This window comes from Aethalodelphis obliquidens, unplaced genomic scaffold (genome assembly GCF_003676395.1).
Source record: "Aethalodelphis obliquidens isolate GAN/ISIS:26980383/991018 unplaced genomic scaffold, ASM367639v1 scaffold5, whole genome shotgun sequence".
NCBI lineage: Eukaryota > Metazoa > Chordata > Mammalia > Artiodactyla > Delphinidae > Aethalodelphis > Aethalodelphis obliquidens.
The window spans coordinates 50,367,954-50,381,824 of record NW_020837949.1 but is presented as its reverse complement, the minus strand read 5'-3'; the positions used below and the strand labels follow the sequence as shown (position 1 = coordinate 50,381,824).

Sequence of the window (13,871 nt, the reverse complement as noted above, 5' to 3'; positions counted from 1 at the left end):
AAGTTTATAAATGCCCAAATATCCTCATCGAGTTGATGTTATATGATGTGGTGCCTAGTTATTATCTGTTTTCCTGTACCATGCAGTCTCATATTTTGACAGTGAGGAGATAGTCTCAGTACACCCAACGCTGTCACTCACTGTTTGCTGGGTGTGATTTCTCTCCTTGACCAGAGTTTAAGAACTGATGGGTGGGGATATATCCTGTATGATGCTTGAATCCCTTGGCACAGTGCTAAACTCAAGGAAGGCACTCAGCAATGGTTACTGCACCACAGTAAACTAAGTGCTCCTGGGGGTTTGCGTATGTTTCACAGGCAAAGGGTGACTGAGACGTTTGGGGAACGGGAGAGTGGGCATTTAGAAAGAGAATTATTTTCCTTCAGGTATTTTAAAAGCCACACTACCCTCTACAAACTTGTTTTTGCCTGTGTAACTGCTCACAAGCAGTATTTGAGCATTCCAATTTCTCTGCACCCAGTAGCTGACCTGACTTTCTGAGAGTCTTTTGCATAATATTGTTTAGGGGATGATTACAGTTGTCAATAATTTTATGGAGGTTTCATACTTATTCCCCCAGGTTTCACAATCCCAGGGTTAAAACTGGGTCACAAGTCAGTCGAAAAACAGGATTTCTCTGACTCTCCCACAATCCACAATTGCTTCATCTTCGACACCTCTCAAAGTTCCTCCTAATAAATTCTGGGATGTTCTGAATGTATTCATTGCAAAGCTTCTCAGTTACCCATGGTGCGACCTTTTCTTCTCTCTTTCTCTGTCTCATGTCACCACTGGGGCCACCAGCACCCATTTCCTACCTGTGTCATAGCTGTTGCTAAGAATTTGTCACATGTGTCTTGCACTGGCAACATCGCACAGATGTTTCAGTGAAATAACTTCTTCAGATTTTTATCAATATAGCTTGCTATTAAAATTTCAAATACAGAAGAACAAATAATGAAAAATGAAAGCCTTTCACTGCTTCCTTATAAGGTTTTATGTACCAACATTTATCTATATACATACATAACCCTACTAAATTCTATTTTCCACATAGCCCAGTCTCTGAATAATATTAGATTCAAAGAAAGTAGTTCATCCACAAAATATTAATGAAGAAGCATTTCCAATCCTTGTACCCATCTCTTGAAAACCCTAAAAGTGCCCCAGTTCAAACCCATACTATACTTTTCACGCTAGGATCTCTGATATGCTAAATCACAAAACTTTGTCAAGCCCCAATTTGTGCATATTTTTCTCCTTTCTTTTCTCTTTAACCTCCAGTTCTTTATTTTGTACACTAGCTTGATTTTTCACTAAATCCTTCCTACTTTCAGGCAGATCTCTTTATACTCTTCTGATTTAGCATCTAAGAGAAGGGTAAGGAAGGAAAAGACTCACTTTAGTGTATGTAAGGAGAATAAAGGAGAAAGGAAAGACAGGAATAATCATATATTAATAAATCTTATTCTGTCTACCTCTCACACATTTTAATTTTTGCATTTTTTTACATACGGGTTCATTCTACATGTACTAAACAGCAACTGGGGTTTTTTATATTTAATGTTAATATATAGCTACTGTGTTCATTATCTATTGCTGCATAACATATTATCCCCCAACTTAAAGTAACAAACATTTATTATCTCACAGTTTCTGTGGATGAGTTTCAGATGCAACTTACCTAGGCAACTCTGGCTCAAAGTCTCTCATGAGGCTGTGTCAAGCTATTGGCTGAGGCTGTGATCTCATCTGAATGCCTGACCTGGAGTGAGGTGGGAATCTTCTTTTAAGGTCATTCATGTGGTTTTTGGCAGGCCTCAGTCCTTTGCCACATGGACCTCTCAGCAAGGTTGCCTCAGGACACGGCAGTCGGCTTTCCCAAGGGTGAGTGATCTAAGAGAGAATGAGCGAGAGTGTGCACAAGACAGAAACCAAGTCCTTTTCATAACCTAATCTCGGAAGTGACATGTCATCAATTCTGTTGTATTCTGTTCATTAGGAGAGAGTCCGTGAATCCAGCCAAACTCAAGGAGAAGGCATTACACAGGGGCATTAACACTAGTAAGCAGAGATCACTGCGGGGAGGCCATCAGACACTGCCTACCTTATTCTTTTTAATTTTAGCACAGTATTCCAAAGTTTGGACCAACTGTAATATTTTAAACTATCAGCCATGATTTCTTGTTTATTTTCTTTAATTTTCTTTTCACTTCCCGCCTTTTATTTGATTGGTTCTACTTTCTTTTCTCCAGTGTTTACAACTTATGCATGGTATTTGCCTTGCCTAGTTGACATTTTAGTCAGGATCTGTATTTTGCTGCCTACCCAACCCTGAGGACAAGATGAGACTCTGCATGCTTTTACTGCTTACCTATGTCTTCATTTTCTTAAAATCATTTGAAGTCTTAGGTCTAGATCTGTGCTGTCTGATATGGTCACACTAGACACACGGAGCTATTGAACACTTAAAATGTGGCTGGTCTGAGTTGAGATGTGCTTTATGTATAAAATACATGCTGGATTTCAAAGACTTAGTATGAAGAAAAAGAAATATATTATTAATAATTTTAGAGTCATTATATACATATATATATATTTATTATTATTTATTTTTTTTTTTGCGGTACACGGGCCTCTCACTGTTGCGGCCTCTCCCATTGCGGAGCACAGGCTCCGGACGCACAGGCTCAGTGGCCGTGGCTCACGGGCCCAGCCGCTCCACGGCATGTGGGATCTTCCCAGACCGGGGCACGAACCCGTGTCCCCTACATCGGCAGGCGGACTCTCAACCACTGCACCACCAGGGAAGCCCCAGAGTCATTATATTTTGATTATGTTACTGATTCTCATGTGGAATCAGCATTGAGAACAACAGACGGCTTTAAAATACACAACAGAAGAGGAAATGAGAACCTCTTATCAATAGCAAACATGTCTATATTGTCCAAACCAGCGTAAGAGTGAATACGTATTTACCTTTTAAAAATAGGTCTAAAAAAAACCCCAAAACTAAAACCCAATAGATCCATAGACCTGTTGGTTGGTTGGTTAGAGCTTGTTGGTGCTCAGGAATGAAGATATAAGAAGTCTGCAACAGCTTTTTAAAATGATTTCACAATTAATTCTAGTCTCTTGCTGCAGCAATGTGAGTAGGAGCACTGGGACTGTGGGCCTGGAGCAGAACTTCTCGGATTGTTTTAAGAAAATGGCAGGTAAGCCGGACATGGGGGAAATCACCAGCTTCAATAAGGCCAAGCTGAAGAAGATGGAGGCACAGGAGAAGAACACCCTGCTGACCAAAGAGACCACTGAGCAGGAGAAGCAAGCGGAGTGAAATTTTCTAAGAACCTGGAGGATCCTCCGCTCCCATCATCTTGGAGACCCTAGCTGTGATGTGGAGGAAGAGCCACCTGCAAGATGGACATGAGTGACAAGCTGCACTGTGAACCCAGGCACTCCTTGCTGATGCCACCAGCCCATAGGTCTCTGAGGGGACCCTCCAATGGGACTGCCAAATTCTCTGGTTTGCCCTGGAATACTATAGAAAGTTATTTGTATGATTAATGAAAATAAAACACACCTCGTGAGGGCTTCCCTGGTGGCGCAGTGGTTGAGAGTCCACCTGCCGACGCAGGGGACACGGGTTCGTGCCCCGGTCCGGGAAGATCCCACATGCCGCAGAGCGGCTGGGCCCATGAGCCATGGCCGCTGAGCCTGCGCATCCGGAACCTGTGCTCCGCGACGGGAGAGGCCACGACAGTGAGAGGCCTGCGTACCGCAAAAAAAACACCCAAAAACAACAACAAAAAACATACCTCGTGGCATGGCAAAACAAAAACAAAAGCAAAAAAACAAACAAAAAAAACCCCATTAAATTCTAACCCAGAGCAAAGATGAGCTCACAGAAACCTGGCCCCTTCTGACTTTTATAACCATGACTTTGGTCACAAGATTTCAAACCTTGAAGACGGTTGTTTTTTAGGAAGATGTCTCCTCCTCTCTGTCCATTCAATCGAAGCTGCTAGAAGAGTGAGGACGCTTGAGGTGAAAGGTTTTATAGCCTGAAGACCAAGTGTTAATAAAGCCTAACACAAACCCAGTATTCAGAACATGCTTAGACAAAAAAAAAAAAAAATTTAGACTCTAATTTTCAAGTGCTTGTAATTTTTCTGGAGGGAGGGGTCGGTGAAGAGGAGTTCTATAGTAACTGTAATCATCAAAGAGGATTTAATAAAGAGCACTTGTTTATGTGCTAAGAGTTTGCGCAGACTAACTAACACCCCTTAGAGATGACAGAAGTGCTGGAAATCAGACCTCAGTACTACAATGAGCTAGAAACTCAACCACCTACAGGACTGGGACAAATAATATACTGGTAATGACAAATGACATACTGGTAATGAAATGTGTTGACAAGGAAAATCACACAATGTAAAAGTTATGAGTTAAGTTTTATTTGGGGACTTTATTGAGGACTATAGCCTGAGAGACAGCCTCTCAGATAGCTCAGAGGAACTCCAAGAGGTAAAGGGAGGAACCAGGAGATATATGAACCTTTTTGTTGGGGAAAAACATGTAGTCAAGTGTCAAAAGAGTATTGCTAATCACAAAGAAGAGAGATAGCTCAAGTTAATGATTTTAATGCTTTTCTATGTATGGGAAGATGCAACAATCTGGGGTCACTTGAAATTCTTCCATAGATATTCATCTTAAATACCTAAGGGGCGGTATATCCAAAGCACAGAAAGTTTGCTGTTTTTCTCCATCCTGAATTTCCCTCAGAGTGCATTGTCAGTGGGCAACTGCAGTGGCTGATGGCTTGATCCTTGTAGAACTGGAATGGCAGGTAACATTTTTTTTTCTTTACAAATTCAACAACAGTTAATTAAACCTTGTAGTATTGATCACTGTGTTTTAAAAATTGCATTCACTAAAGGCCTTTCTACTTGACCATTTTCCCTAAATTCCAATAGCCACTTTCCAGTTTACTGCAAATACCTGAGTAGCACTGTGTTTTGCAGTTTAGCATTGAAACCATGCCCTATAGTTAATAGAAGCTGATAACTAATAGAAATGCTTGAATTTGTCTTACAGAACAACTGATAAGGGAACAGATTATTAAAACCCTTTTGCTTGTAAAAATATCTTCATTGATTAAGGTTTGGGTTTTTTTTTTCTTTTTTTCCTCTCTTTAATTGCATACCTTCCCAGCTTTACGCAGCCCAGGGGTTTTATAGGAATTTGGAGTCTGCTCCTGCCCACTGCAGGCTGGCTGGGGGCTGGTTGGGACCACCGACCCTAAACCTGGGCCTGTGCAGATGTCCAGTGAATGGCCTTTTCATGTCAGAGGGCCGGAAAACTCCACTCACAGATTATGCTAAGCGCCTCCATTTTGAATATGCAGAAACATGTAACCCAGATGCATGTGCACAGAACATCAATTACCTCACCTTTTAACCTGCCTCCAATCACCTTTCCCCAGCCTAAGACCACCTGCTTATCCCTAAAATACCCCAATCCCCTGCCTTCAGGGAGGCGGATCTGAGACTTGTTCTCCTGTCTCCTCACTTGGCTGCCTTGTGAATAAACTCTTTCTGGGCTGGAAACTTTGGTGTCTCAGCGTTTGGCTTGCTGTGTGTCAGGCTGACATGGTTCGGTAACAGTAACAAAAGCAAAAACTGCAGCTATGTTAAAGCCTAGAGGAAGTGTATGTGAACTAATTTCCTTTCTAATTCTTCAACTCAAAGAAGAGGCTATAAAGCCTCCAGCCAGCTAGGGGCCTATGCATCATACCTCCCATATACTCTGCGTCATCCTTTAGAACATGTATCCTCAAACACCTTTTAAAGTGCTTTCACAGGGCAATCCTGTGGGGCAGGCAGGAAGTATTACTAACCCCAATTTATAAGGGATCTGTCAGTCAGGAGGGTCTTCCCTGCAAGTAATGGAAAACCCAATTTATACAATAAGAAACGTTTATTATCTCACATAATTGCAGAGACAAAACTAGTTTTTCCACAGAGGGAAGGAAGTCAATTAAAATCACCACCTGACAAGATGAAATTTACATATCAGTTACCTACAATTTAGAAAGCATGGCAAAACAACTCAAAGACAATGAATAGGGACAGAATCTGATAACTTGAAAGGGTATGCTGCAGACAATGCATGTTTTCCATTGAAATGCAAACATTTTTTGTACCTCCCCAAAGAAGTCATATAGTAGGTATTTGTTTAGCCATTTGGAATTAAAAAAAGAAAGAAAAAGAAAACATCCATATTGAGAGTTACTTTTTTTAAAAGAAAAACTAAAGTATTTGGGTCATAAATCCTGAAAAATAAATAAATAAAAGCTCAAGAACGAAAGAGAGTGTCAGCACCTCAGGCTCAAAGCGACACCTTTGCAGGGAAGAAGATGTCCCAGGGTCGGAACCTGGGTGACTTGAGGCTGGCACAGGAGTCCTCTGAGCTTGAGAGAAGCTGCAGAAAACAGATGGTGAGACCAAGTTCAGAGTTAGGATTTTGGGGAGCCCTCTTGCAGGTCTTGAAGATCTGAACAGAGCAGTTGGTAGAAGCCATAATGGTCAAGAGGAGTCAAAGAGCACGCTGAGGCCTGAAGTCAAGGAAAGGGGACATTTACTGATAACCTCCAGCATGACAAGCACTTAAACATACATCCATTGAATCCTCTAACAACTAAGAAAACTGGGCCAGATATCTTCCGCTTGCCTTTTCAGAGCCACTGCCCACCATTCTCCACCTTCCTTTGTACCCAGGACTACATCAGTGGCTCTCCACGTGTGGTCCCCAGACCAGCTGGATCAGCATCACCTGGGAAAGTGTTTGAACCGCAAAATCCAAGCCCCCTCCACCACCACTGAATCAGAGCTCTGTATTTCAACAAGACCTGCAGGTGATTCTGATGCAGGCCCAAATCCCAGAACCACTGGACCTCTTTAAAAGGGCTCTCTTGCCCTCGGGATTCAAGTTGGGTTCATCAACAGGAAAGCCCCTGCAGAAGGTGAGAGGGAGGAGGTGCGTAAGCCCAGGTTACTTGTTCCCCCAGCTTCCCACCTGCACAGTCACATCAGGGTCCACAAAAGGTGCTGCTCCTGTTGGGTTTGCCCTTTGACGTTACTCACTTCTAAGCTCTGGCAACTGACCCTGTCCCTCTTGTCTTCAGGTCTGGGGGTGGAAATGACACTCAATGTTTCTGGCCTTGAGACAATGCACTATCGCTGTGACTTCCTTATAATTTGTCCACAGCTTTGTAAATTGTCCCTTTATTAAATTTTACTAAACTCTTTTCAAAGTATCCATTTTAAGTGTGTCATTGGTTTCCTGCTAGGACCCTGCCATTTCTGCCGTGACTCCCATTTTGAAGATAAGGAAATTTATCATCAGTAAACAAGCCCAAGGTTGCCCAGTAAGAGGCAAAGATGGGCTTGAAATCAGGGCTGTCAGGGCACAAAGTCCCAGCCCTCTAATCATAGAGTTGGTCTTTCTGGTGTGGCCAGCTCCCCAACCTGAGTCCTCTCCTTAATGTAAACTATCAGTTTGCTGGCATCTGACAATAGGATGGGTCAGCAGCCAATCATCAATCAAATAATATCCAAATTTTCATTATAGTGGAGTCTATTTTATATAGGTATAGTATATAGATAATATATAAGATATAGAGATAAATATAATATATAACTATATACGTAACTATATATAATATATAACTATATAGTATATAACTATAGTATATAACTGTATATAACATATATTATATATAATATGTATGTATCTTCAGGTAGAGTAAGCTTTGAATAAATCATAAAGAGGTATAAAAATACATTCTGGTATCAAAGACTAAACATTGAAGGAAAAAGAAAGAGTTCTTGGGACTTCCCTGGTGGCGCAGTGGTTAAGAATCTGCCTGCCAATGCAGGGGATATGGGTTCGAGCCCTGGTCGGGGAAGAACCCACATGCAGAGGAGCAACTAAGCCCGTGTGCCACAACAAGAGAAGCCACCACAATGAGAAGCCCGCCCACCACAACGAAGAGTAGCCCCCGAGCGCCTCAACTAGAGAAAGCCCGTGTGCAGCAACAAAGACCCAACACAGCCAAAAATAAAAATAAATAAAATAAACAAATTTATTTTTTTAAAAAAAACCTACAAGTTAACTTGTGAAGAACTCTTTTTTTTTTTAATGAAGTTTTTTTTCTTTCTTTTTTTTTGGCTGCGTTGGGTCTTCATTGCTGCACGGGCTTTCTCTAGTTGCAGCGAGCAAGGGCTACTCTTTGTTGCTGTGCGCAGGCTTCTCATTGTGGTGGTTTCTCTTGTTGCAGAGCATGGCCACTAGGCGCACAGGCTCTAGAGTGCAGGCTCAGTAGTTGTAACGCACAGGCTTAGTTGCTCCGCGGCACGTGGGATCTTCCCCAATCAGGGCTCGAACCTGTGTCCCCTGCATTGGCAGGGCTTAACCACTGCGCCACAGTGGTTAAGAATCTGCCTGCCAATGCAGAGGACACAGGTTAGGGAAACTCCTAACTTACAGCTTTAAAGTATTCTAATCTAGAATCTCAAAGGACTTCTTTGGAATTCAAAAAAAAAGAAAGAAAGAAAAAGATTCTAAAATTTATCCAGAAGTAAATTTATCCAGAGTAAACAGACAAGTATAGTCAAAATAATGTTTGAAAAAGATGAAAAATGAGGGGAAGCATTTCTAACCAAACCAAACTAAACCAAACCAAACCAAACCAAGCATACACACACACAGACACACACACTTAAAATGAATATCACAGCGCTAGAACTGACATGCAAATAAATGGCTCAGAGTAACTAGAAAAGCAAATTAAAGTATATAAACTAACTCAGCTTATTAAAAGGAAGCATTATAAGTCAACTAGAAAGAGAAGAATCATTCAGTTAATAAAAGGAAAATTGACAGGTATCAGGGGGAAATAAATCTATTTAGATTCTCACCTCACAATATTATCCCCATGTGAATCAAAGGGCTAAATGTAGAAAAACAAAATAACAACAAAGCACCACAAAAATTAGAAGGTATATATTTCCTAACAGATTAAAAAGACTTTTTACACTTAAAATAAATGGGAAAAATTACAAAAGAAAATATGATTCTACCATCTTAAAATCTATTAAAAGTAATTACAAGGCTAACAAAGTTATGAAAATATCTAGAACCAAAAATGCAAATTTTTTCTTAATATATAAATATTTTATAGAAATCAATAAGAAAAACACCAATATGTTTATAAAACAATGTGTAAAAGATAAAGACTGGCAATTAAGTTGCAAGCACCAAAAGAAATTTTTCTTAAATAGAAGAAAATTCAATCTCACTGAGCATTACAGAATGCAAATTTCACAAGAGGAGATTATGTTCAGGACCTTGGTGTAGACAAATTTTCTTTAAAAGGACACAATAAGCATTAACCATAAAGGGAAATAATGGATAAACTGGAGTCTGTTAAAAATGTATCTTTTGCTCATTAAAACACAGCTAAAGAGTAAGAAGGCAACCCAAAGAGTAGAAGAAGAAATTTGATAACTGACAAAAGATTAAGATCTAGAATATAAAAATTTCTTATACAATTCAATAAGAGACAGACAACTTAATTTGAAAATGGGCGAAATACTTGAACAGTTTACTTACAAAAGAGGATATCTCCAAATGGCCAGTAAACATTTGAAAAATTGTTCAAGCTCGTTAATCACCAAGAAATGCAAATGGCATCAGCAATGATATATCAATACACAGCCCAGCCAACTTGCTAAAGTGAAAAAGACTGACATTATCAAGTGTTAACCCAAATTTGGAGAAACTGAAACTCTTAGACACTCCTGGTAGGTATCTAAATTGATATAACCATTTTGGAAATTACTGTCTGGCAGTATTGAAGCTGAATACGGGCATAGCCTACCGCCCAGCAATTCCACTTCTAAGGTGCATGCCAACAAAAATGCATAAACATTGTCACCAAAAGAAATGTACAGAAATGCTTATAATCTACAACTGAAGACTAACCAAATGTCCATTAACAGCACAATGAACAAGTACAATGTGATATACTGTATTTATAAAATGGAACACTACACCGAAATGAGAAAATCGAACACGGCTAGTTTATTGCTCTTAGAAGTCAGAATGGCGGTTATTCTTGTGGTAATGATGACTGGAAGGAGCATGAGGGGGATCCTGAGGATGGCGAATTTGTTCTCTTGCGTGATATGAATGCTGACTCAGGTGTGTTTGCTTTGGGATAATCAGATACTTTCCTGTGTCTTTATCCTTCAACAAAAAGCTTAAAAATAATAATCAGATGACATTTTTAAATGATTTCTAAATTGGTAATTCTCAGTGTTGGCAAGAGTACAGTAAAACAGATGCTTTCATATACTGTTGGCAGAACTGCAAATTGATCCAACCAACCTTCCTGGAAAGCAAATTAGCAATATGCATAAAAATATTTAAAAGTCCATGCTCTTTGATCCATTAATTCCACCTACACGAATCTATCCTTTTTTTTTTTTTTTGCAGTACGTGGGCCTCTCACTGCTGTGGCCTCTCCCTTTGTGGAGCACAGGCTCCAGACGCGCAGGCTCAGCGGCCATGGCTCACGGGCCCAGCCGCTCCGCGGCATGTGGGATCTTCCCAGACCGGGGCACGAACCCGTGTCCCCTGCATCGGCAGGCGGACTCTCAACCACTGTGCCACCAGGGGAGCCCACAAATCTATCTTAAGGTAATAATTCACTCCAAAAAATGACAAGGAAAATTATGACAGTACACAAAACTATGTGTAAAACTATGTACATATAATAAAATCCCAACTATTTTAAATATGTTTAGAAAAAAAGAAAAGACTGAAAGGAAATATGCCAAAATATGACTGTATGGGCTGAATGTTTGTGCCCACTCACCTTTTACCCTCCCCTCCCACTACAATTCATAACAAAGTCCTAAACCCCAGTTTGATGGTATTTGAAGATGGCCTTTGGGAGGTAATTAGGTTCAGAATAGGTCATAGTGGGGATGGGGGAACGACTCTCATCATGAGATTAGTGCCCTTAGAAGAAGAGGAAGAGGGCTTCCCTGGTGGTGCAGTGGTTGAGAATCTGCCTGCCAATGCAGGGGACACAGGTTCGAGCCCTGGTCTGGGAAGATCCCACATGCCACAGAGCAACTGGGCCCATGAGCCACAAATACTGAGCCTGCGCATCTGGAGCCTGTGCTCTGCAACAAGAGAGGCCGCAACAGTGAGAGGCCCGTGCACCACGAGGAAGAGTGGCCCCCGCTCGCCACAATTAGAGAAAGCCCTCTCATGGAAACAAAGACCCAGCACAGCCAAAAAATTAATTAATTAATTAAAAAAAGAAAAAGAGGAAGAGATATGAGAGCTCTCTCTCTACCATGTGAGGATACAGTAAGAAGGTGGCCATCGACAAGCCACGAAGGACACCTCACCAGAACTGGACCATGCTGGCACACTGATCTAGGATTTCCTAGCCTCCAGGACTACGTAAAATAAATGTTTGGTGTTGAAGCAACCCAGTCTGAAACCATGCCCCACAGAGTTAACAGAAGCTGATAACTAATAGAAATTGTTGAACTTGTCTTACAGAATAACAGATAAAGAACAGCTTGTTAAAGCCCCTTTGCTTATAAACTGCCTCATTATTGATGAAGTTCGCTTTAGTTTTTTTTTTTTTTCTTTCTTTCTTTTCCTCTCTTTAATTGCATACCTTCCCAGCTTCACACAGCCCAGGGGTTTTATAGGAATTTGGAGTCTGCTCCTGCCCACTGCAGGCTGGCTGGGGGCTGGTTGGGACCACCGACCCTAAACCTGGGCCTGTGCAGATGTCCAGTGAATGGCCTTTTCATGTCAGAGGGCCGGAAAACTCCACTCACAGATCATGCTAAGCGCCTCCATTTTGAATATGCAGAAACATGTAACCCAGATGCATGTGCACAGAACATCAATTACCTCACCTTTTAACCTGCCTCCAATCACCTTTCCCCAGCCTAAGACCACCTGCTTATCCCTAAAATACCCCAATCCCCTGCCTTCAGGGAGGCGGATCTGAGACTTGTTCTCCTGTCTCCTCACTTGGCTGCCTTGTGAAAAAACTCTTTCTGGGCTGGAAACTCGGCATCTCAGCATTTGGCTTGCTGTGCATTGGGCAAACGAACCTGGTCCAGTAACAAGTCTATGCTATTTTGCTATAGCAGTCCAAGCAGACTAAGACAATGATCAATAGTTATATCTGAGATTACGGGTGATTTTTGTTATCTATTTATTCTGTTCCAAATTTTTTGCAATCTTATGAATTACTTTTTAATTTTTATAAAGCATAATTACTCATTAATATGTGACCACATCCCCATTGTAAAAGTCAAACAATACAGAAATCAGAGAAACATAAAAACTATCCTTTAACATATTCTGTCACCAATCCGCCTTCCCCAAGTTTGGTTTCTTAAAGATAAGCACCAATAAAAGTTTATAAATATATGTAACTTTCCAGGTATTTTATTCTGCATTTACAAACATGCATACATTTGTAAGGAAATACACATATACAGAGTTTTTTTTAAATTATTGCTTACAAACAGACTTAGCGTAGCTGGATACTCCCAGTTCAGTGTCTTGTTTGACCCAACAATGATTTAAAACGTTGCATAGTTACACAAGTCGTGCTCTTCTACAACATAAAGAGCTTGGTACCTATTGCCATACACCTGCCTGGCCCTTAAAATTTTTGTCACCTGCTTGGCCTCCCTAGGCCTCCTAGGTTTTTGTCTTTGTCACCCTGGATCTCTTTAACATACTGCTCTGTAAAGTGCTTTTTTAAAATATCAAAACACCAAATACTAAATACATTAGCATGACAATATGTCTAGACCCACCTAATTCTTTTCTATGTAGTGTTCCACAGTATGCATTACTTTTATAATCAAAATTTTGAAAAGTGCATATTATTTTATTTTAAAGGAGTTTAGATGCACATTTCAAATTGATTCACGTTTCCTGAATATGTTTCTGTCTGCTTGTGAGCTATGAAGCAGGAATTCTTTAGTCTCTGTTTAATTTTTCATCAAAGGTGGTTCGTGAAAGGGTGCATTGCTGAACTGGAAGGCATTTTTATACTGAACACTTTATCAATAAAGACTCCTGTTTGCACAGTGGAAAAGCAATATTATTATTTAGAAACTCCCTTGAGGAAATGTGCTTTTCACACACAGAATGGATTATTTGTCTAAATGTCAAATGACTCTTCTTAATTTTTGTAAATATCCTTCATGCCCAGGAAACAGTAGGTTGGATATTTTGTGACTCATAATTGCCTCTATTACCCTAGATATAGCTTAAATCTTTGATTACACTCAGTTCCATACACTTCTGTATACTGTCTTATGATGCAATCATTTCATGCCTCCTTAGTTTAAGTATTTAAGCCTTGCATCCCTCAAATATGGTAACTTCCTGGAGAAAAGGTTTCTTTTATCTATATGTAGACAAAATAAAACCCAGGCACCCACCTGGCTCTGTCTCATCAGGGAATTGCAGACTGATTCTAGCAGTTGAGAGTAATTAGAATCTGAGTAACTAGAATCTTGCTGGCATCTCTCAAATATCGTTAGAGAGGATCCAACACATAGCCTATGTTAACATTTCTCCAATGCTCTTTCCCTAGTCCTCTGCATCCCATACCCTTCTCAAAAATCTGCCCGAAAACCTCTCTCCCTATAGCTCACTCTAGTCTCTCCCTTTTAAAAGCCAGTTCCCATCCTTGCTTCTTTGTTCTTCCCAACGGATTACCTGTAATCCATAGTTCAGGACCCTGGAGT

General features: G+C 40.5%; 1 long non-coding RNA gene and 1 pseudogene across 1 annotated transcript in view; one reads left to right on the top strand and one right to left on the bottom strand.

Moving 5' to 3' along the window:
- LOC113618321 (uncharacterized) overlaps positions 1-13,871 on the bottom strand; it is a 35,967-nt gene that overhangs the window by 6,536 nt on the left and 15,560 nt on the right. Inside the window, exon 3 of the long non-coding RNA XR_003431972.1 lies at positions 1,685-1,896. This is a non-coding gene — a long non-coding RNA (uncharacterized LOC113618321). The remainder of the gene's footprint in view (positions 1-1,684; positions 1,897-13,871) is intronic.
- On the top strand, positions 2,889-3,657 carry LOC113618320 (thymosin beta-10 pseudogene; annotated as a pseudogene).